The sequence below is a fragment of the Mus caroli genome, chromosome 10 (assembly GCF_900094665.2).
Source record: "Mus caroli chromosome 10, CAROLI_EIJ_v1.1, whole genome shotgun sequence".
Classification (NCBI taxonomy): Eukaryota; Metazoa; Chordata; class Mammalia; order Rodentia; family Muridae; genus Mus; species Mus caroli.
In genome coordinates this window covers 107,796,215-107,817,056 of record NC_034579.1, presented here as the reverse complement: position 1 = coordinate 107,817,056, position 20,842 = coordinate 107,796,215, and the positions used below count along the sequence as shown (strand labels likewise).

Genomic DNA, 20,842 nt, shown 5'->3' with positions numbered 1-20,842 from the left:
TGCAAACCCGTGATTAAACAGCGAGTTATGATAGAGCTGGCTATCAAATTCACCTTTCTCGACTTGTGGGTTTATTCTAACAAAACATAAATACCTGTACTTTTATTTATGTACTTTTTTTGTTCATTGCTTGGGCAAACTATCTGACAGAAGTAATTTAAGGGAAGGATTTATTTTTGGTTCATGGGTCAAGATGTGGGATGTAGTCCAATCTAGCAGGTAGGCATAGCAGCAAGATTGTGTTCAGTCAGAAGAAGGGCAATTAATGGTGATGGTTAAGTCCCCTGAGCCCCCAAATTCTCCCTATCTACCTTTACTTCAAGCCCTCTTGGGATGGTTGCTACCCACACTCATGGTGGGTCTTTATTATTAAAGTTCTCTGGATGTGACTTCGAGGTGATTCCAAATTCATTCAAGATGACAGTGAAGGTTATCCCATCACACAGGGATTGACTGACCATCAGAGAGTCTATGATTTCAATGTTTTTCCAATGGCTAGCTTTAGGGAAGGAAAATTGGAGCAGGCTAAAGTTAAAAAAAAAAAAAGCCAAAAAAAAAAAAATCCAATAGGAAAGTTCTAGCCAACTATTTTGAAGCTCTTCGTTGGCAAGAGATGAGCCGATAGAGTCAGGGAAGGCTAATGACACCCTTGTAGCCTGCTATCAGGGTACGATTAGCCCCACAGTAGGAGTGGAGAAGACAATGGGAGCGATATGCTAGGACTGGGGGAGGCATTTCCAATGCCACCTGAAAAGCTGAATAATTATAGAGAGGTACCTGAAATTTAGCCAGAAACAAGGCACGGGCAAATCATTTAACACCTTTATTCATCTTGTCTGAAACCTAGATAAAAGCTCTTCATCTGCTTACCTTATGGAGCGTAAGAAGACATGCAATTTTAGTCTTGGGAGTCTTAACAGCTACTTCACAGAGCATTCTCTCTAGAGACAATGTGTTGTTGGGACCCCCTTCTTTCTGCTTTCTGTGTAGGGACAGTTTTGAAGATGCGTTAAGTGGTTTGGGCGAGTCACGGATAATGTGGTCTCCATTTGCCAGGAGCGCGAAGTCTTTGTGGATGGTAGACCATTTCACTAGCACCTACTAGCAGCCGTGCTAGTGATCATGCATGTGTATGATATGAGCACACGTGTGTATGATACACAGAGAAAAGTTCATTGTTCTATTGCATGCTACCTTCCCTCTAGCCGGCAGATGGCTATTGTCATGTGTCGAGTTACAAGCTCTACTCTCATCTCCTTCCTGTCCATGCTGTACTTTCAGTTTAGAATGTCTGTATACCTGGGGGTGCTGCTGTACATTCAGTCACCTTTACTAACCACAACTTTTCCTTCATCTTATAAACCTGGCTTATACAGTCTTGAATTAGCCTTGTAGAGATATTATTTTCTAATTGTCTTATATTTTCTGTGACTCAATTTTCAGCCTTTAAAGGAGTCTTCATTTTCTACATTCAGTTTTGGTGTCCCATTGTGCCAAACACAGTTTCAGATGTGGGACAGCACTTCACAAAGGTTCATTTGCTTCCTGCTTCTTCTCTCCCTCCTCCTGCCCTCCCTCTTTGTCCTCCCCTTTCCCCTCCTCTCCTCTCTTCTCTTCTCTATCCATCTCTCCCTTTCATTCATCTCTTGCTTTGATAAATCAAGATGAAAAGCGAAAAAACATTTTTTTAATCATCAAAAAAGTTTTCCTTTTCTGTGCAATGCCAAGTAGTCAAACGTCGCTGAGCATCTAGCAGCTCTGAAGCACCTGTGTAGTGCATTATGGGAAATCAAAGATGCTGTTCATTCCAAGACAGCTTGGAGGATACAGTATAAGCCAAATGTCCCAGGGGGTAGGGAAAATGTGGCCATTTCCATCCAAGTTTTATTTTTTCCTGTAGTGAAGTAAACTTAGAAACATATTCACGATGTGACATGGAGAGAAAGGAGACCATGCATCCGAGGCTGAAGGATGATTGACAGAGATGCTGGAGAGAAGTCGGTCAAAATGTACAGGGCCTCAGCTACACAGGATCAGTTCTGGATATCTATATTAGAAAAAGAGTAGGCTTTAAGTGGTCTGTTAAAATTTCGAACAAATCAAGGTGGCAGGTAAGTTAATGAGCTTGATTTAGTCATTTTTATGTTTAACACATGTATCAAAGCCTCATGTCATATACTATAATTGTATGAAACGTCTTGTCAATTATATCTTAATGAAGCTGGGAAGAAAAGCACCCAAAACCCTTGGTTGCAAGACTCAGTTCTGGAAGAAAGAGGAGGAAATAGAGACCACGCAGTGTGGCTTATCACATGGAAGCACAGCTCTGGTGTTGACTGTTTTAAAAATTTCAGGAAAATTCAGAAATTTAAATTTTAATACAAAATCTATATTTTGTATATTTGATATACAATTATTAATATAATATATATTAATATATAATAAATAATTATATCTATCAATATAAATTTAAAATATAATTTGTTTTTTTCAAATGTTATTAATGCCTCCTACCGAGTTTGAAGGTTTGTGCCTAGTCTTATAACTTGTCATGCCGTGTTCAGTTGAAATCCCTGAGAAGCCAGGTCTTCTTTTTCTTCTTAAAGGGAAACAGAGGAGGAGTGAATATGGGGGAGAGGGGAGTTGGGGGAAGGAGCTTGGAGGACTGGAGGGAGGAGGGAGAACTGTTATCAGGATGAGAGAAGAATAAAACAGACAAACCAAACAACAAAAACTTTTGATGTAAATTTTGTTTTGAAGTTAGAATCAGCAAGGAAAGGGGAATGACCGAGGATGCCATGGGGATTGGGGGTTGACACAGCCGCGCAGATGGTGAAGAGGTGAGGGGACATTCAGAAGGAATTTCAGCTGCTTCTCAGCTTTCTCACAGCAGAAGTCATTGATTATTTCTTTTAAACTGGAAGCATCCTATTTTGGCTCCTCCAGATAGCTATTTCTAGTTCTTTCATTGGTTCTGTCCAATAGTCTACTATATTTCTCATTTGCTTTGTGACCCAATTTTTTTTTTTAGTAGACATTTTTAGGTATCTAAGAAGTTCTGATTTTTTTTTTAATTGCCTTCCTTGCACTGTGGTTAGAAAATAGGTCCTGGGATCTAGGGAAGGGACTTGGTGGGTAAAGTGCTTGATTGGCAATTGTGACTTTTCTGAGTTCGGATCCCCAGACCCCTGGAAAGATACAGAGAGATAGAGGATGAGGCCTAAGTCAATCTCTTCACACAGAAATGAGCACACTTTCACACACATGTATGTATCACACACACACTAAGAGTAAAACATAGTCTGTCCAAATTCTGATTTTATGTATCTACTAGTACTTCCCTTTTATCCAGTCCAAAAGTAGTTTTTTTAAAACCTGTTTTGTTCTCAATTTAACATTGCTACAACCTTCAGCGTCTTAGAAATCATACCAGAATGTCTTACTCAGATGTAATTCAAGAAAGAAGAATTATTATTTTTTAAACATAGCCGATTTGCTTTGTTCTTTTTTATTAGACATTTTCTTTATTTACATTTCTTTGTTCTTAAAACTGCATGTAACATAAAATTTAACATTTGGGGGTCATTTTTTAACCATCCTTTCCATATGCCTTTTCAAGGGAATAAACCAAAAATTTGCTAGGAACTATTTTACTTAGGCTTAAGTTGATTGTTATTGCTTCTATGTGGGCGTGCGCTGTAGGTGTTTGTGGCACAAGAGTAGGCTGCAGGATGACTGTTGGAATCTGTTCTCGTTTGCTTCCTTTCCCCGAGTGCTGGGGTCCAACCGAGGTCACCAGGCTTGCACTGCAAGCGCTGTGCCCAGTGAAGCCACCCCGAAGCTCCATATCCACTTTCCTTAACTTGGACTTTGACAAAAGCCAATGTCATTTTGGACCTTGTGGGAGGGAGTTAGACCTCTCCCGAAGGATTTAAACCATGAAGGCAAGAGCTTCATGCACAATTTTGGGGATGCTTTCTCAAAGCGTGCCACAATTCCAAACCCCCTGCTTAATCGGCTGGCCTTTCTGTCCCGCCCGTCTCTCTAAGGCGCTACAAGTTGTTTCTACAAGTTGTTTTTTTGTTTTTTGTTTTGTTTTGTTTTGATGCTGTCCAGGAAGTACTGAATTTTATGCACGTCAATTTCTTGATATTTCCCTTTCTCGTTATGTTTCCCTGCAGCTCATCCATGGAGTGAAGGTCACTTGCTATTAACCCCTTTACTGGTTCTTTTAATCTCTATTCCGGTAAGTGCTCACGCAGAGAAAATGCTTGACAACGGCCGGGTTTCAGTTGCAGTCACGTGACTTGTTTTGTTTGCCTGTTGATTTTTATATTTTACCTTTCTTTTCTCATTTTGCTCCCTACTTGAAACCTCCTGGGAAGAGTGGAGATTGTTTATTTTGTAAGCAAAGGTAATTCTTTTTCACTCATTATAACAAGGCATTCAACATCAAATCTGTTTATCCCCACGCGATCCTGGACTTCAGCTTACACATTATTATATTCTCTTTGTGAATGGCTAAACTCAATTTTCAAGAGAAAGAGAATATTGAAAAGAGTCTAATGAAGCCCACTTGCAGCCCGTAGCTCGCGGGGAAAGAACCCCTCTCTCATAGGGAAGAGTTTGAAGTATTACCAAACTAAAAGTTTTGCTCAGAGTGAGACAAGGTCAACGGTCTGCTTTCTCTCCCCACTGTTAGCCAATATTTCCAAGTGTGAACTGAAAAATGAGTAGTTTACCAGCTACTAAGTAGGCTCAAAGACATTATCATAGGCAAAAATTTATATGGGAGCTAAGTGCAGGCTCAGGAAGAGAGAAGCCTAGGCTTTACTCCTTGGCTCTGCGCCTCACTTCATTTCAGCTGGCTTCTGGAAGAAGCAATCAGCGGTGGTTTCCAGTGTTGCGGTGTTCCTGTGATGTGCACTCACCGAAAATCATTGATGTTTCTGCTTTAACTAGATTTAGCTGCTTTGGGTTGAAAGCTCTGTGCTGTTTGAAATCCCATTTTACTAAGCCAGACAGTGAGTAAAACCACCGAGTCCTTCAGGAAAATTCCATCTCACAGTTAGAGGAAGCTGTTAATTACAGTTACAATCGACTCTGAAGCACTACCTTAAAGGTACAGGACTTCTGCCTGCTCCAGCTGGTCTTTGTATCCAGCCCAGGTGGTGCCATTCAAGTGGTGTCTTGTGGCTTAGTTTCTTTTGATGTGTTTCCAGGGAGCCTAGGATTGCTGTGACCCTGTAGAATGCTTCGAGATTGAGGCCACAGATTTTTTTTTTCTGGCATCTTGTCCATTTTCCATTTCTGGGATTGCAGGCTTCTCTGTTCCCCTTATCCCTCTTTATAAAGTAGCTAATTCTTAAAAAATGAATCCAAACCAGCTCGACACTCAATTACTTGTATAACTGGTCCCTCTGCACAGAAAAAGCTACCTTGGGAACTGAGACAAACTGTAGGCTTATGGACTATGAAGGTTTTTTTTTTTTTTTTTTTTTTTACCTTAATGAAAATTTAATTTGTTATGAATGGCTCATCATAACATATGCCAAGAAGAGCGTGCCAGAAATAACAATCTGAAGGAACACACGGGATCTAACGCTTCCATACTTCTCGGAGAGGAGAGGAGATCACTGAAACAACACATGTCAGGTTCTGTTACTGTCATTTGCTGAGGCCATCTGTTAAAGACCAAGATCAGGACCTGCTGCGTTCACTGAATCTGCAGTTCTGGGAAGGACAATGTCACATGAAATTAAATTGATTCTGTTAAGGGGACTGTACCTGAGGGATTAATTTTTTATTATTATTTTTTTTTATTTTAAAGGGTGAGCTCATGTTATTCTTCTACAGACTCACACAAATGTAGCAGCTTTCCAAAGGAGCACTCAAATCTGCCTCACGACGCCAGCTATTCGGTTTTTGAAACACAAATTGCGGAAATAATTTGTATATGTGGATAGATATTTGAATGTATGCATGTAAAGATGCTGAAACTATATACCTGGTAAAGTTGGTATTTAGAATACTTTGGCTTTTGGAATACATCAAGGATGACCATAATAGACTATCTGATAGTTCCTAAGTGAAAAATAGAGGACCGTTTCCTTTCATATTCTGATGAGGCTTAGAAGGCAGAATGGAAAAGTGGCTTTTAATGAGACGCCTGCTCACATCCCAGCCGTTCTTGCTTTTATATTGAAATATCAAGCTGTTTTTATTAAACAATAACGACACAGGCCTCCCAGTTTCCTAAAGCATTTCTTTGTGTGTGATTTCAAGTGTTGCTGTGAACATTCCATTTGCATGCTCTTCCTGTTTCCTTGCAATACACCCTCCCGTCACACAAGTAACAAAAGAGGATCACTTCCTTTTCCCTTCCTATTTCTTAGCTCTGTGATGCTTTTTCTTTGGTTCAATTGAGTCTTCATCGATGGCTAAAATTATTAGGCAACTGATGGAAAATACTTCAATTTTAGTTCCCTTATACGTGAAATGTCTAGAGTAGTTTTAATCAGTAATATTCCATCCATCTCTGAAGAGAGAACAATTCTGCCAGCACTAGCTAGCCGATTCACCTTGACGCTTCATAGATTGACAGAGGTCCAGAACTCATGAGGAAACATTATTTTATTTTTTTATATTTTAAAGGATTTACTTATTTTATTTATATGAGTACACTGTAGCTGCCAGACACACCAGAAGAGGGCATCAGATCCCATTACAGATGGCTGTGAGCCACAATGTGGTTGCTGGGAACTGAACTCAGGACCTCTGGAAGAGCAGTCAGTGCTCTTAACTGCTGAGCCATCTCTCCAGCCCCCGTCCCCCTTTTTAGCTATATATGTAGATGAGGAAGGCCTAGTTGGCTATCATTTGGAGGAGAGGCCCTTGGTCCTGTGAAGGTTCTATACCCCAGTATAGGGGAATGCCAGGACTGGGAATGGAAGTGGGTGGGTGGGAAGCAGGGGGAGGGGGGAGGGGATGGGGATTTTTGGAGGGGAAACTAGGAAAGGGGATAACATTTAAAATGCAAATAAAGAAAATATCTGATTAAAAAATGAATTATTTATTTATTTTATATATATGAGTACACTGTAGCTGTCTTCAGACACATCAGAAGAGGGCATCAGATTCAATTACAGATGGTTGTGAGTCACCATGTGGTTGCTGGGAATTGAACTCAAGACCTCTGGAAGAGCAGTCAGTGAGCCATCTCCAGCCCATGAGAAAACTTTGAACTGTTTATATATGTATGCATATACATTTATATACATATGTGCACAAATATTTGATTAAATTCAACAAAACCACTTTCAATTATATATAAAGATGGACGCAGAGTACAAGATAAAGTGTCTTTGTTGTTTTTTTTTTTTGTTCTTGAGGATATTAAAGGGTGAGAAAAAACAGCATATGTATTGGTTCCAAGATTCTTATGTTAAAATTCCTAAAACTGAAACTTCTCTTTTTCTAAAAACAATTTTTATTAGATATTTTCTTTAATTACATTTCAAATGTTATCTCCTTCCCCAGGTTCCCCTCCAAAAATCCCCTCCCCCTGCTCCCCAACCAACCCACTCCTGCTTCCTGGCCCTGGCATTTCCCTATACTGGGGCATAGAACCTTCACAGGAGCAAGGGCCTCTGCTCCCACTGATGACCAATTAGGCCATCCTCTGCTACATATGCAGCTAGAGCCATGAGTCCCACCATGCGTTTTCTCTGGTGGTTTAGTCCCAGGGAGCTCTGGAGGTACTGGTTAGTTTATATTGTTGTTCCTCCTATAGGGCTGCAAACCCCTTCAGCTTCTTGGATCCTTTCTCTAGCTCCTTCATTGGGGACCCTGTGCTCCGTCCAATGGATGGCTGTGAGCAGCCACTTCTGTATTTGTCAGGCACTGGCAGAGCCTCTCAGGAGACAGCTATATCAGGCTCCTGTCAACAAGCTCTTGTTGGCATCCACAAAAGTTTGGTGTTTGGTGGCTGTTTATGGGGTGGATCCTCAGGTGGGGCAGTCTCTGGATGGTCATTCTTTCATCTCTGCTCCACACTTTGTCTCTGTAACTCCTTCCATGGGTATTTTGTTCCTGCTTCTAAGAAGGATCAAAATATCCACACTTTGGTTTTCTTTCCTCTTGAGTTTCATGTGGTTTGCAAATTGTATCTTGGGTATTCCAAGCTTTTGGGCTAATAGCTACTTATCAGCGAGTGTATATCATGTGTGTTCTTTTGTGATTGGCTTACCTCACTTAGGATGATATCCTCCAGATACATCCATTTGTCTAAGAATTTCATAAATTCATTGTTTTTAATAACTGAGTAGTACTCCATTGTGTAAATGTACCATATTTTCTGTATCCATTCCTCTGTTGAGGGACATCTGGGTTCTTTCCAGCTTCTGGGTATAAATAAGGCTGCTATGAACATAGTGGAGCATGTGTCTTTATTACAAGTTGGAGTATCTTCTGGGTATATGCCCAGGAATGGATCTTCCAGTAGTATTATGTCCAGTTTTCTGAGGTACCACCAAGCAGATTTCCAGAGTAGTTGTACAAGCTTGCAATCCCACCAGCAATGGAGGAGTGTTCCTCTTTCTCCATATCCTTGCCAGCATCTGCTGTCACTCGAGTTTTTGATCTTAGCCATTTTGATTGGTATGAGGTGGAATCTCAGGGTTGTTTTGATTTGCATTTCCCCGATGATTAAGGATGTTGAACACTTTTTTAGGTGCTTCTCAGCCATTCGGTATTTCTCAGTTGAGAATTCTTTGTTTAGCTCTGTACCCCATTTTTAAAAAATAGGGTTATTTGGTTTTCTGGAGTCTAACTTTTTTAGTTTTTTTGTATATATTGGATATTAGCCCTCTATTGGATTTAGAATTGGTAAAGGTCTTTTCCCAATCTGTTGGTTGCCTTTTTGTCTTATTGACAGTGTTCTTTGCCTTACAGAAGCTTTGAAACTTCTCTATGACTGATGGATGATATAATCTGATTGGCAGAATTTAAATTTTCTTAATGGTGTATATATAACATTCTGTCTTATAGTTGATACCTTCCTATCCATGGATGTGTGGTAGCAGCAGAAAATAGAGGAAGCTGTAGTGCCATTCCAATTCAGTGTGCTAACAGTGATTTCAGGTTAAGGCACAGGATCCTGTATTCCTGTGAGTTGATCTGAGTGCCAGCTCCTACACACTTCCCATTTGTATCTCACCAGCTGGCAATGATTCAGGGCTTAAAGATTCATCTTTACATCATATCAGGCAGACCAAGTGCCTCATTTGGCATTCAGTAGATAAACTAGAAATCTCTTACCCCAGTGGAGGGAACAGTGTTTTAATTGAATAGAAAACAATATGAAGGACTTTAGCTTGTCCCATTTCCAAGAGACTCTGAAGCATAAATGAGACGGAGTATGAGTTTCATATATCATAACTCATATCAGGTATAATTTCCCTTCATTCTATGGAGCAAAATCGGATGTGATTTATTTTACATTGACATGAAGACTCTAGGCGGCCCACTCACTTCCCAACATTTGTGTTTTTGGAGAACTCATCACATTCTCATCTTATGGGCAGGGTTCTCACTTAGTCTGTAATAGGGAGATTCCAAGAGACAGCACTATAGATTTTTTCCTTTAAGGATGTTGTAGCATATACAAATATTTAAATGGATAAATATTTATCATCATTGATATTTTTAAATATTTTCATAGTTTAATGCTATTTGAACAGAATTTGAAATACAATGAGTGCTACATGGAAGTGCTAAAAGAAAGAAGAACCACTCAAAGCAAGGGAAAGCTATAGTATACACAATATGGAACACGTGACATTAGAATATTATTCAATAATACAAAGGGAATCAAAATACAGTGATGTACTTCAGTAGGTGTGATCCTACAGCTAAGGAAATACTTTTGAATCTCTTGTGTGCGAAATGGAAGGATTCCTTGAAGAGGCAGAAAATACAGCATTTCTGATCTAGAGACTGTCAGAAGCCAAGTATATGTAAGCTAGCTTGTTTTCACACATGGGAACATACTTACCTGCTGTAGAGAAGAGCCAGATTAGACATAAAGGCTCAGGACCCAGGACCACAGATGGCATCAAATGAAAAAGCATGACTTGAGAGAGGTAAGAGGTGATGGGCCCAGGACTTGGGCATGGGGGTAAAATCTTAAGTAACATCAGTGATGACTGTGTCTCTCAGACAGCAAGAAAGAAAGGAGTAGCTACAGGCATGGGTGAATTAAATTCAGGCATGAGGAATTTGGAAGGAGAGGAGTTTTCGTGTACAGGATTCTATTTTCTCTTTGAAATAGGAAGTAATCTGGTGATACCAAAAGGGATAGAGCCTGTGTTGGTCACGATGAATGAGCAAGGACTGACGATAACAACAGAGCCCTGGAATAACTGCTCAGGGAGTAGGAGAAGAAATTGAACAAAGACAGTAACAGAAAATATTGCTGAGCAACATGGAAGGCTCATTTTAGGTGGCAGTGCATAACTGGTAATAGTCTGTGCTGTTGTGTGATTCCCCCAACAACTCTTAACAGCTGAAGTATAGGATGGAAGGAGAGATGCAGAACTCCAGAGGCACCACAGAGTCAGTCACTTTGGTAATTGCAGCCCACCAGTGAAGGGAGAAAAGCCACATGGCTGTAGAAAGAGAAGGAAGTAGATGGGTCAGTATTCTGAGAGCCTGAAGAAGTTTAACACTACATGGGAGGAATGAGGGAGTGGGCTATGCTTACTGAGAGATTAAGTTTGCGGGGCACGGTGTTAGTTTCTCTAGTGCTAAGGTTGAATCAGGTCTCGGCAGTTCAAAGGCTTTGGTGCTACAATCACTTCAGTAGTGACTTTCGTGACAGACCTAGAAACCTGGACACAATCCTGAGGTGAAAAGTTCACGGAAACTTAGTCTCCTGGAACCGTGGCATCCTATATAATGAACACTCCAAATCTGTCCTTGCTTTAGTTGGGTGTATGATTCTGTGTGCTTTCTTTCAATATTGTTTTATTATAAGTGCCTTTAAGGGTTGATTTTGACATATAGCTAAGTTAGATAAACCTCCACCAGTGTTCCAATGTTCTAGGTAGTCCTTGAGCTGACCCTGAGCTTGGAATTCAGTAAGAATGTTAGCTATTCAGTATCATTCAGAATTACCTCTAGTATTGTAAGGGAGACAGTGAAAGAAATCAGGCATTAAAATTTACTTGAATAGAGCTAGTAATCTCAGGGCTAGTCTACATAGTAAATACTTAGAACAATAGCGGAATCATTCCCATACACAGGAATTTACTATGGCCTAGGAAGAAGGTGGGTTGTGGTTTCAGGAGGAGCTGTAGTATTATTCATGAGAGGGTTAGTAGAACAGAATTCCCCTGGTGCAGGTTTTTTACTAGGCCCAGAGGAATAGTATAATCAGGTATTTACTAAGGGACCCCTGGTGGCGGGTTTAACAATAGATTAGCATTGCATCAGACCACTCACCTGGCTCCTGTGTTTAGCTGATCTTAATTAAAGGCTGTTCCTATCTCAGTTGTAAACACTGCCTGGCTTCCCCTAGCTTTTTAGGTATGCATTTTCTTTGTTTTGTGTAAAGAACCATTACGCATCTCAATGTACCTTGGCGGAATACATCCTAGCTTTCTTGTTTTTCTTCTATATTATAAGACTGGTGCTCGCTTTTGAGAAATTACATTTCAGATACCATACTCCCTTGTGTCTGTGTCTGTTTGTCACCCTCTTTTTGCTGACTCCTGCCCATCTGGAACTGGAACCCTGATTTCTCCCGAGGATTGAGGGGGGCGGGGCGACTGAGGCTGGTCTGTGGCACTTTGGAATAGTTACCCATATTGATATAAAGTCAACCCACCTTCCAAATAGTCCGTGGCTCTTGGTAAGTGACCTGGAGGTCACAGATGATAACAGAAGATTAAAAAGTAATTATGAGAAGGCCAAATGTACTACAAAGTAGTGAAGGCACATAAAAATAATTGTGAGTATAGAAAATGAATGATGTCTCCAAGAAACAGAAAGAAAAATGTAATAATCCAGTGATTTTAGCCAGAAGTGCATGGGTTACATGCGAATGAGCGTTAGTGTGGTGTTGTAGTAGATACTTTTCCATTGTGGAGGCCCAAATCATGAGGTTCAGTTCAGAGTAGCAAGGAATGCATAGTGGGTGTGTGTGTGGTCCATAGTGTTGAGGATGTGAGCTGGCACTGTACACATAACATGGACCAAGACAGAGAACACGGCTAATATCTTAACTTAGGTCCTCATAATTGGCCAGCAACTACTTTAACCATGTGAGCCACTTTACCTCATCCCACCATTCCTTAATCGTGTCCTTTAAATGATCAACTGTTTAGGCACAATGCAATTCATTAATATAGCATGTTGATTCTTTTTTTTCCATCTTCCATGCAACCAATACTTAAAGAAGAGGGGTCTCTGTCTACTTTTATAAGAATCTCATATGGTACTTGAGAAGGGTAGGCACTCGAATATTTGTTAATGGGATGACCTAAGAAGTAAATGAATAATTATAGCTAATGTTCCTTATGGTGGCAATTGGGTCAAAAAACTTCATTAATGCCATCTGCTACTGTTCATGTTTTCCTTCAGCAGGGGGAGGGAATAATAAAGACTCCATCTTGAATAGGTTTGGGAAAAAAGGGATAGGAAGAAGAGATTTTAGGTTGACATACATTGGCAAGCAGATTATGACCTCAAAATAAGGCTCAGCAGGCTATTGGTTTCTCTGTAAGAGCTCTTTGGAAGGAGGTACCGTAAGGAGGGAAGAGGTAGGAAGTAGTTTACCCAGAGATAATTATTACTAACAGGAATGAACCTTTTCCCACTCTGACTCACTCAATGGAGACTACTTTTAAGTAATTATCTTCGTTTAATTTTTATTAATCTTTTGGCACCGAGTGAGATGGGGTACTTTAGTGAAGGATGCTGTTTACCATTATGGGAGCATCTGAATGAGAATAGAGTTTGATAGCAGGATTGATTTAGGAGTGGCTGCTCACGTTTTTTCCTTACTGTTGCTCTTTTTATATCTTGCATGTTTGAGCAATTAGTGACTTTAAGAGAGAATTGCAAATTTCCAGTACTAAGAATACAGGATTTTCTGATTAGTTTGAGAGATTTTATGCCTTTTGAATTTTGATGCTTTGCCTTCTTGTGCTACCTCTTGTGTTATTGAAAGCGTTTAATTGCTATACTGGACAGAAGAATTTTATGTCTGACTGAGGAATGAAGGTATTTTTAAAATTAACATTTTATATTACCGACATTACTCATTTTCATCATAGGAAACGTTAATAATGCAGAAAATGTACAAAGAAGATAACCAGCCTTGAACTTACTCAACCCTTGGAAAATCACCACTAGTCTCTTGATTACTGCACATATTTTACTCTAAGTCACTCTGACAACTGGACAGATATTTTTCCTGTGGGGCACGATCATTTGGTGTACAAATATCTTGAACTTCCACAGGGCAGAGATTTCTAATAAAATATACTAATAGATTTCTTACATATGAGAATCTAGTAAAATTATAGATCCCCTTCCCCCCAAATTACCATATGGTCATATATATATATTTACATATATATATAAATTCTATACTTACCATCAGTGATATAATGGCCATTCTTCATCTTATAATGGCCTGTGGATTCTAGGATGAAATTCTTCATGTTGAATAAAAGTCTTTTTCTTTTCTTCAGATTTTAAAAACTGAAAAGCACAGACTAGTGAGATGGCTCACAGGTAAAAGCATTTGCCACGCAAGCCTGAAAGCCTGAGTTCAATCCCTGAAATCTACAGAAATGTAGAAAGAGAGAACCAACTACACAATGTTGTCTTCTGAAATTCACACACACACACACACACACACACACACACACACACACACACACACACACACACATGCTGTGGCATCTTTGCAACTGCTTTTACATGCATCATATATACAGCACCCACTAACAACATGGTTTAAAGACGTAATAAAAACCTGATAAGTTATTAATATTAGAATTCTTATTTTAACATTTTAATTCCTTGACAATTGTATACATGCATATAAAAAATATGATCATATCTACTCCAACGTCTTTCCACCCCTGGCATCCCCAACAGCATCTTCCCAAATCTATGTGTTCTTTTATGTTGTTTTGATTACCCACTAAGTCCAATTAATGCTGTCTACATGTTCATAGGTGAGGTTGCTATGGTGTCAAGTTGAGCATGGACAACCCACCAGTGATGACACCCATAAGGAAGAATTATTCTACCTCCCCACTGGTGACTGCCAACAGCTCTTAAGTAAGGAACAGAGTCTAGAGAGCATGTCCCCCATCTAGGCCAGATTTTTGGCTGGCTTGTCCTTGTGTGGGTAACCACAATTGCTATTAGCTTATGATAGCGCTCTTCTCTGGGTCTTCTCTTACTCATTCTTTCTGTCTCCTTATTCTCTTTGTTCACTGAACCTTTGAAGAGAAGTAGGTCAGGTGTGGATACGGGATCAGTGGGTCAGTGGGCTAGCGCTGAACACTCACAAGCTTTTATTCTTGGCACGTTGACCAGCTATACATCTCTGCATTGACTGCTGTATACTGTGAAAATAAATTTCTGACCAATACTAAGAGCAAGCCAGGTCTGAGTGTAAGCATAAATATTTATGAGGCAATTTGATAACATGACCATTTAATGTAATAACAATAGTGAATTTTACCCTAGGACTTATGACTTCCGTATTCAAGGGATTTTGGCCAACATTACGTGAGTATGTATCAGGGAATGAGATTCTTTCTATATGACAGATCTCAATGTCAATTATAGTGTTTGATTACCCTACAGGATTACCCTTTTGTCTGGTGTGTCCGTACTGAAGTATGAAGGATCTAGAACTGGGTAAGACTGTGGATATTTTTTTTTTCTTCCCCAGCAACCTGCACAGAACTTCTGGTGTCATGAGAGCTAGCCCACATGCTGAAAGTTTCTCCATCATTTCACGATTGGGGTTTCTGTGTCTTGTGTCCAAAGTGTGTGATGTCTCTATTAATAGGTCTTTCCATGTATTTATGGTGCGTAAGCAGGGACAGTGACACTTGTTTTGGAGAGTGCTGGTGCTTCACAGGGAGGCAGCCCAAAAACATCATCTCAGGAAGCTCACATTTTCTCTTGGTAAGTATAGTAGACATACTACTTTTTTCTTCTTAGCGCTTATTTTATTTCTTTTTTAAAAAAAATGTAATGCTGGCCAGCCTTCATTCTGGATACATGAGGGTAGGCATGCAATCTAGGTTGTACCATAACAACATCTGACTTTACAATAGCTACAAAATAACTTTAAACTAAAAAGAAACAGACAAGTTTCCCAATATGCAAGGGCCTACCCATCTGAATGAGTGATTTCTTTCCCTGTGATCACCTTGGGAGATTTGGTTTGCATTAAAACATCTGAGTTACCCTCACAGAGTTAAAAAAAAATTCTGAGTTATATAGGAAAACCACAACATTAAGTCTTGGTAAAGGTTTTACTGTGCTGGAGAGATGGCTCAGCAGTTAAGAGCACTGGCTGTTCTTCCAGAGGTTCTGAGTTCAATTCCCAGCAACCACATGGTAACTTACAACCAACCATCTGTAATGGGATCTAATGCATTCTTCTGGTGTGTCTGAAGTGTACTAACATATATAAAATAAATATATACTATACTATAATATAGTATAATATAATAAAAAATAACTCTTTTAAAAACAGTTTTACCAAGTATAATCTTTAACCATATAAATTTAAAAAGGGAAAACGTCATTGCTCATATAACTACAACACATAGAGGTACACGATTTTATGCAGGTAGATAGAGAAATTCAAACAATACAATTAGCATCTATATAAAATAGTTAGGATCAATACAGTTATTCTCTTTATCTCTGGCTCTCCTACTTCTTGACTTCCAAGGTTATTATAGCATTCTTTTAGGCTGAAGCCTTGAAGAAGCAGAGAGTACCATTTCTGTAACTCCCAGAGAGATCCAGAGACTTAAACTGTGTTCAATGAGATCATTTCAGAGGTTGGGGGGCACAGTTGATTTTGGCTTTATTTCTGAGGCACATAGAACAAGAGGAATCTTGTCCTAAACACAGTAAATGGGTCAACAGTGAAAGATGAATCTCATTGTAATAGAGGCCGATTGCTTGAAAAAAATGCTAAAGGATATTGACCATTTTCTCCAATGTTTAGTGTGAGATACCAGTCTCTTCACTCTTGTTCAGCATATGCTTGAACTCATTGCAAGAATCCAAAAGAAAGATATAAAATGGAGAATGGTTAGAAAAAAAAATTTAAACTATCACATCTACAGATAGCATGACTCTATACTTGAACAATTCCACAAGTCTACCCCTTTTATTAAAATATCAGGGTATAAATTAGTAACTTCTATAGACATAATCAGCAAACTTGCTCAGAAAAAAATCAGCAAAAATATTCTATTAATAATAGCCTTAAAATATATATATATATAAGTGAACATTACTAAGGAGGTGAAAGACTTCTCTACAAGGGAAAAGAATTCTAAAAGGAGAGACTCTAGGTGATGGAGACATTTTCTATGCTCCTGGATTGCTAAAATTAATCTTGGAAAAGTGGCTATTATGTCAAAAGCAATCTGCAGACTCAATGTAATACCCATCAAAATGCTTGCAACATTCTTTACAAAACTAGAGAACAATATCAAAATTTGCATAGGAAGATTAAAGCCCACACATAGTCAAAAAGTCTCTAAGCACAAAGAACACAGCTGGAGGCATCAAATTATTTGACCTCAAACTACACTACAGAGCCAAAGTGATTGGGACAGAACAACATTGGCATAAAAATAGTTGTATAGAGCAATGCGGCACAGTGGGGACTCAGAGATAGACCTACAATGTGTGAACAGCTAATTCTGATAAATGTGTCAAAGGCATGAACCTAGGAAAAGGCCTTTGTTTGTTTAAAACGATGCTGCGTAACTCTTGACTACATACTTGCAAAATAATAAAAAAAATTCATCATGTGCAAAATTCAAACTTGATCAAGTTCTTAATCTACAACTAGAGATGCTGAAACCACAAAGGAGGAAAACATACAAAGGATACAAGGAAAACATTTCAGAACATAGGTAATGGTAGCAAATTTTAGAACAGAGCCTCAATAGCACACTAGACAGCTGCTGGAATTGATGGGTAGAACCTCATGGAATTCAAATCCTCTGTGTAGCAAAAGAAATTGTCAGCAGAGTGAGCAGACAGATTGTAGAATGAGAAAAAAAAATCTTATCCTGCCATAATCCAGACAAAAGTTAACATCTAAAATATATGGAATATATAAAGAATGGCAAAGGTTAAATATAAAAACCCTTAAAACTTAAAAGTGTGAATCCGTGCATTCGTCATAGAAAGCAGTGTGATGTTTCCCAAAACACCTAAAACAGGGCTACTATATGACCCGCTGTCCTTCTCATGAACAGTTTGACATCTTCTATAGAGACAGTCACACACCCATGTTTACCACTATTCTTTGATGTCTATCCAAAATACATTTAAAATGAAAATGTGGCGCACGCACACACACACACACACACACACACACACACACACACACACACACACACACACAGACTTTTATTCACCTGGAAAGAAAAATAGAATTTGTCAAAAAAAATGGGCAGAACTGGAAAACATAAAGCAAAGTTACCCATTCTCATGAAGACAAATGCATGGGTTCACACTCCCGCCAACTGGGCATGTGGGTTCCCTCTTACCAGCTTCGCCTGTCATCTGGTGCCTCCATACTGTTGGGATAATGAGACAGTGACAGTTCCATGGATAGGAAATTTCAAATTGGTTTTATTTGCATTTAGCTGATGGCTAGAAATGCAGATCACAGCCTCTAAGTGTTGGATATGTCTTTCTAGGTAGGGGTATATATGGATGAAAGGGGGGAAACCAGAAAGCGGCTCATGAGGAAAAAAAAAAGCTTTAAGAGAGAGAAGTGAGGAGGAGAATAGAATAAAATAGAGCAAGTGAATACTGGAAGTGAAGGGCTCACAGGATCAGGAGCTGGGAGATGAGAATAGGGAAAGAAGAATCAACCAAAATAAAATAGGCAGGAAAATTTCCCATGAATTCAATTTGTAAGGTAATAAAGGAGTTAGGAAAAAAACCCGGATATTGAACAATTGGTACCAGGTCCATGTGAAGCAGGATTAGGTGATTAAAAAAATGCTAGCCTACACTTTATGATTATTCTATTTATTGGTTTACTTTTTGCTATTATATTTTTATATGCATTGCTACTTCCCGGGGTTTGTCTGCATCACACTTGTGTCCTGTGCCTGCAGAGGCTAGAAGATGCCACTGGATCTCTGGGACTGGAGTTACAGAGGGTTGTGAGCGACCAGCTGGGTGCTGGGCATCAAAACTGTTCCCCTGGAAGAGCTGCCAGTGCTCTTAACAGTGAACCATCTTCCTAGCCTTTATTTTTAATTATTTTGAAGTGTGTGTGTGTGTGTTTGTGTGTGCAAGCATGTGTTTGGGGTGCACACATGCCACAGTGTTCACACACAGAGGTCATATGACAATCTGAGGTTCTCTTGTACTATGTCATCGAACTCAGATTATCATGCTTCGTGTTGAAATGTTTTTCAAATTGAAAATGATTTATTTCTGTAATTCTCTCTCTTCCTCCCCCTGTCTCTCATAGACCCTCTATTGGGACAATGCAGCATTTTCTTGTATTTCAAAGGCTAATATTTCATCTGTGTTCGTCTGCTCTGCTCCTCATGCAGCAGGGTCAATACTCGATGCTTATTTTCTCCTGTTGGTTAGCATCTCTCTCTTTTACTGAAAAGTTTAAAAACCTCAGCACATTCTGGCTTTCTTCACTTCAGTCTAGTCTCTTCTTCCAAGTTTCATTATCCCACAGTTTCATTTATATAAATCTAATTAGTTAATATATATCTTAGTTATCTATATCATTCATTTCATGATCATATCATTTATAATTTCTCCTTCATTTTCTTGAATAGCAGAACATTATTTTGACTCCACCATTACTTACCAATCTTTTATTGTTTTCTCCTGGATTTTGGCTTTGCAACAAAACACCTTTTAAGAATTCTTCAAAAAAAAAAAAAAAGCTCCTTCAAATGGTGTCTATGTATGACAATGTTTTTACCTCTTAAATCTGCCTTCTTTGCAATATGTTAATTCATTTCTTTGATGACTTGTTTTGAGTCACTTATCTGTATATTTTGTAATATTTGCTAGAGGTCTTTTCCTTTGTGGTTACCACGAGTCTTACAATAAAACAGTCTCTTCTAGAACCGATTATAACTTAATTGTGTGGTTAATTGTTTTACACACAAGAATTCATACTTTTAATTTTTTCTCTTTCTCTTATTTTATCTTGCTTATGTTTTACTTTTCATATATTGTAACAAAATTTTAAACCCTTTTGCCTTTCAACTTTTTGCCAGAGTTGGGTGACTTGTATACCACTATTATGATAGAGTCCTCTGTGTTTACCTTTACCAGTGGTTTTTTTAATTTAATATACCTTCATTTTATTAATTTGCATCTTCATCTTTAATTTCAACCCGAATAATTTCCACTAGCTTTTTTTGTAAGGCAGGTTCAGCAATGATGAATTTCCTTAGCTGTTTTATTTTGGACTGGCAGTATCTTGATCTTTCATTTTTAAAGGACAGTTTTTTTTTTTTTATGTATAGGAGACTTAATTGGCAGATTTTTTCCCTTTGAAAAATTTTGACTATCTTTGTCTATTTCGTCTTGGTCTGCAAGGTTTCTGCTTAGGAATTTACTGATACCCGTATGGAAGGTTCATTGTATGTAGTGAGTTTCTTCTCTCTTGTTGCATTGAAGATTTTCTTTGTCGTTTTTGACAACTTGATTATAATCATTGTTCTTATAGAGTTATTTTGGGAAGATCTTTCTTGGGGTCCTTTGAGATTCATGAATCTAGATGTTTATAACTCTTGTGCAGGTTGGTTTTTGTCTTCTAAATATACCTGGGAAGATGAAATCTTGAGAAAAGCTTTCAAAGATTGGCCTGTAGGTTAGTTCTGGAGTATTGTCTTGATTAATGATTGATGGGAAGGGCCCAGCCCATGGTGGGTGCATTTCTGGGTTGTATATAAAAGCAGGCTGAGCAAGCAGTGGGGAGCAACCCAGTAAGCAGTGCTCCTCCAGGGCTTTTGCTTCAGTTCCTGGCTACAGGATCTTTCTCTGTTTGAGCTGCTGACTTGACTCCCTCAGTGATGGACTGTTTCCTGGAAGTATACGATGAAATAAACCCTTAAGTTGTTTTCAGCTGTGGTGTTTTATCACAGCACTAGAAACTCAAACTAAGATATCTCCCAAGATCTGAAAAGTTTTCTGCCATTATTTCTATGAATAATCATTAATTCTTCCCTGTCCTCTTCTGTGTGGGTGGAGTCCCAAAGATGATAAATTTGTATGCTGGGTCGTAGTTCTCCCTGTCTCTTCTGCTTCTCCGTGTCTCCTCATTCATTTTCTTCTCCTTTATTCTTCCAATTTGTTGTTAAAATGATCTAGCTTGAGTTTGCTAATACTTCTGCATTGTTAGTTTTGCTACTGAATTTTCCTGTTATTTTCTGTCCTATACCACAATTATTCAATTCTAGAATTTTTGATTGGCTCTTTTTAAAAACAATTATCGGTTATTATTTGAAAGTTTCATACACTACACTCTAATCATATCTTCTCCCCTCTGACAATGCCT

At 38.8% G+C, this 20,842-nt stretch overlaps 1 long non-coding RNA gene across 1 annotated transcript; it reads right to left on the bottom strand.

Moving 5' to 3' along the window:
• Window positions 1-1,739: 1,739 nt before the first annotated feature.
• On the bottom strand, window positions 1,740-5,437 carry LOC110303938. Its single transcript, XR_002378982.1, has 3 exons — window positions 4,932-5,437; window positions 2,515-2,599; window positions 1,740-2,047 (listed from the first exon to the last, which is right to left on the bottom strand). It is a non-coding gene; the product is annotated as an uncharacterized LOC110303938 (long non-coding RNA).
• Window positions 5,438-20,842: the final 15,405 nt, after the last annotated feature.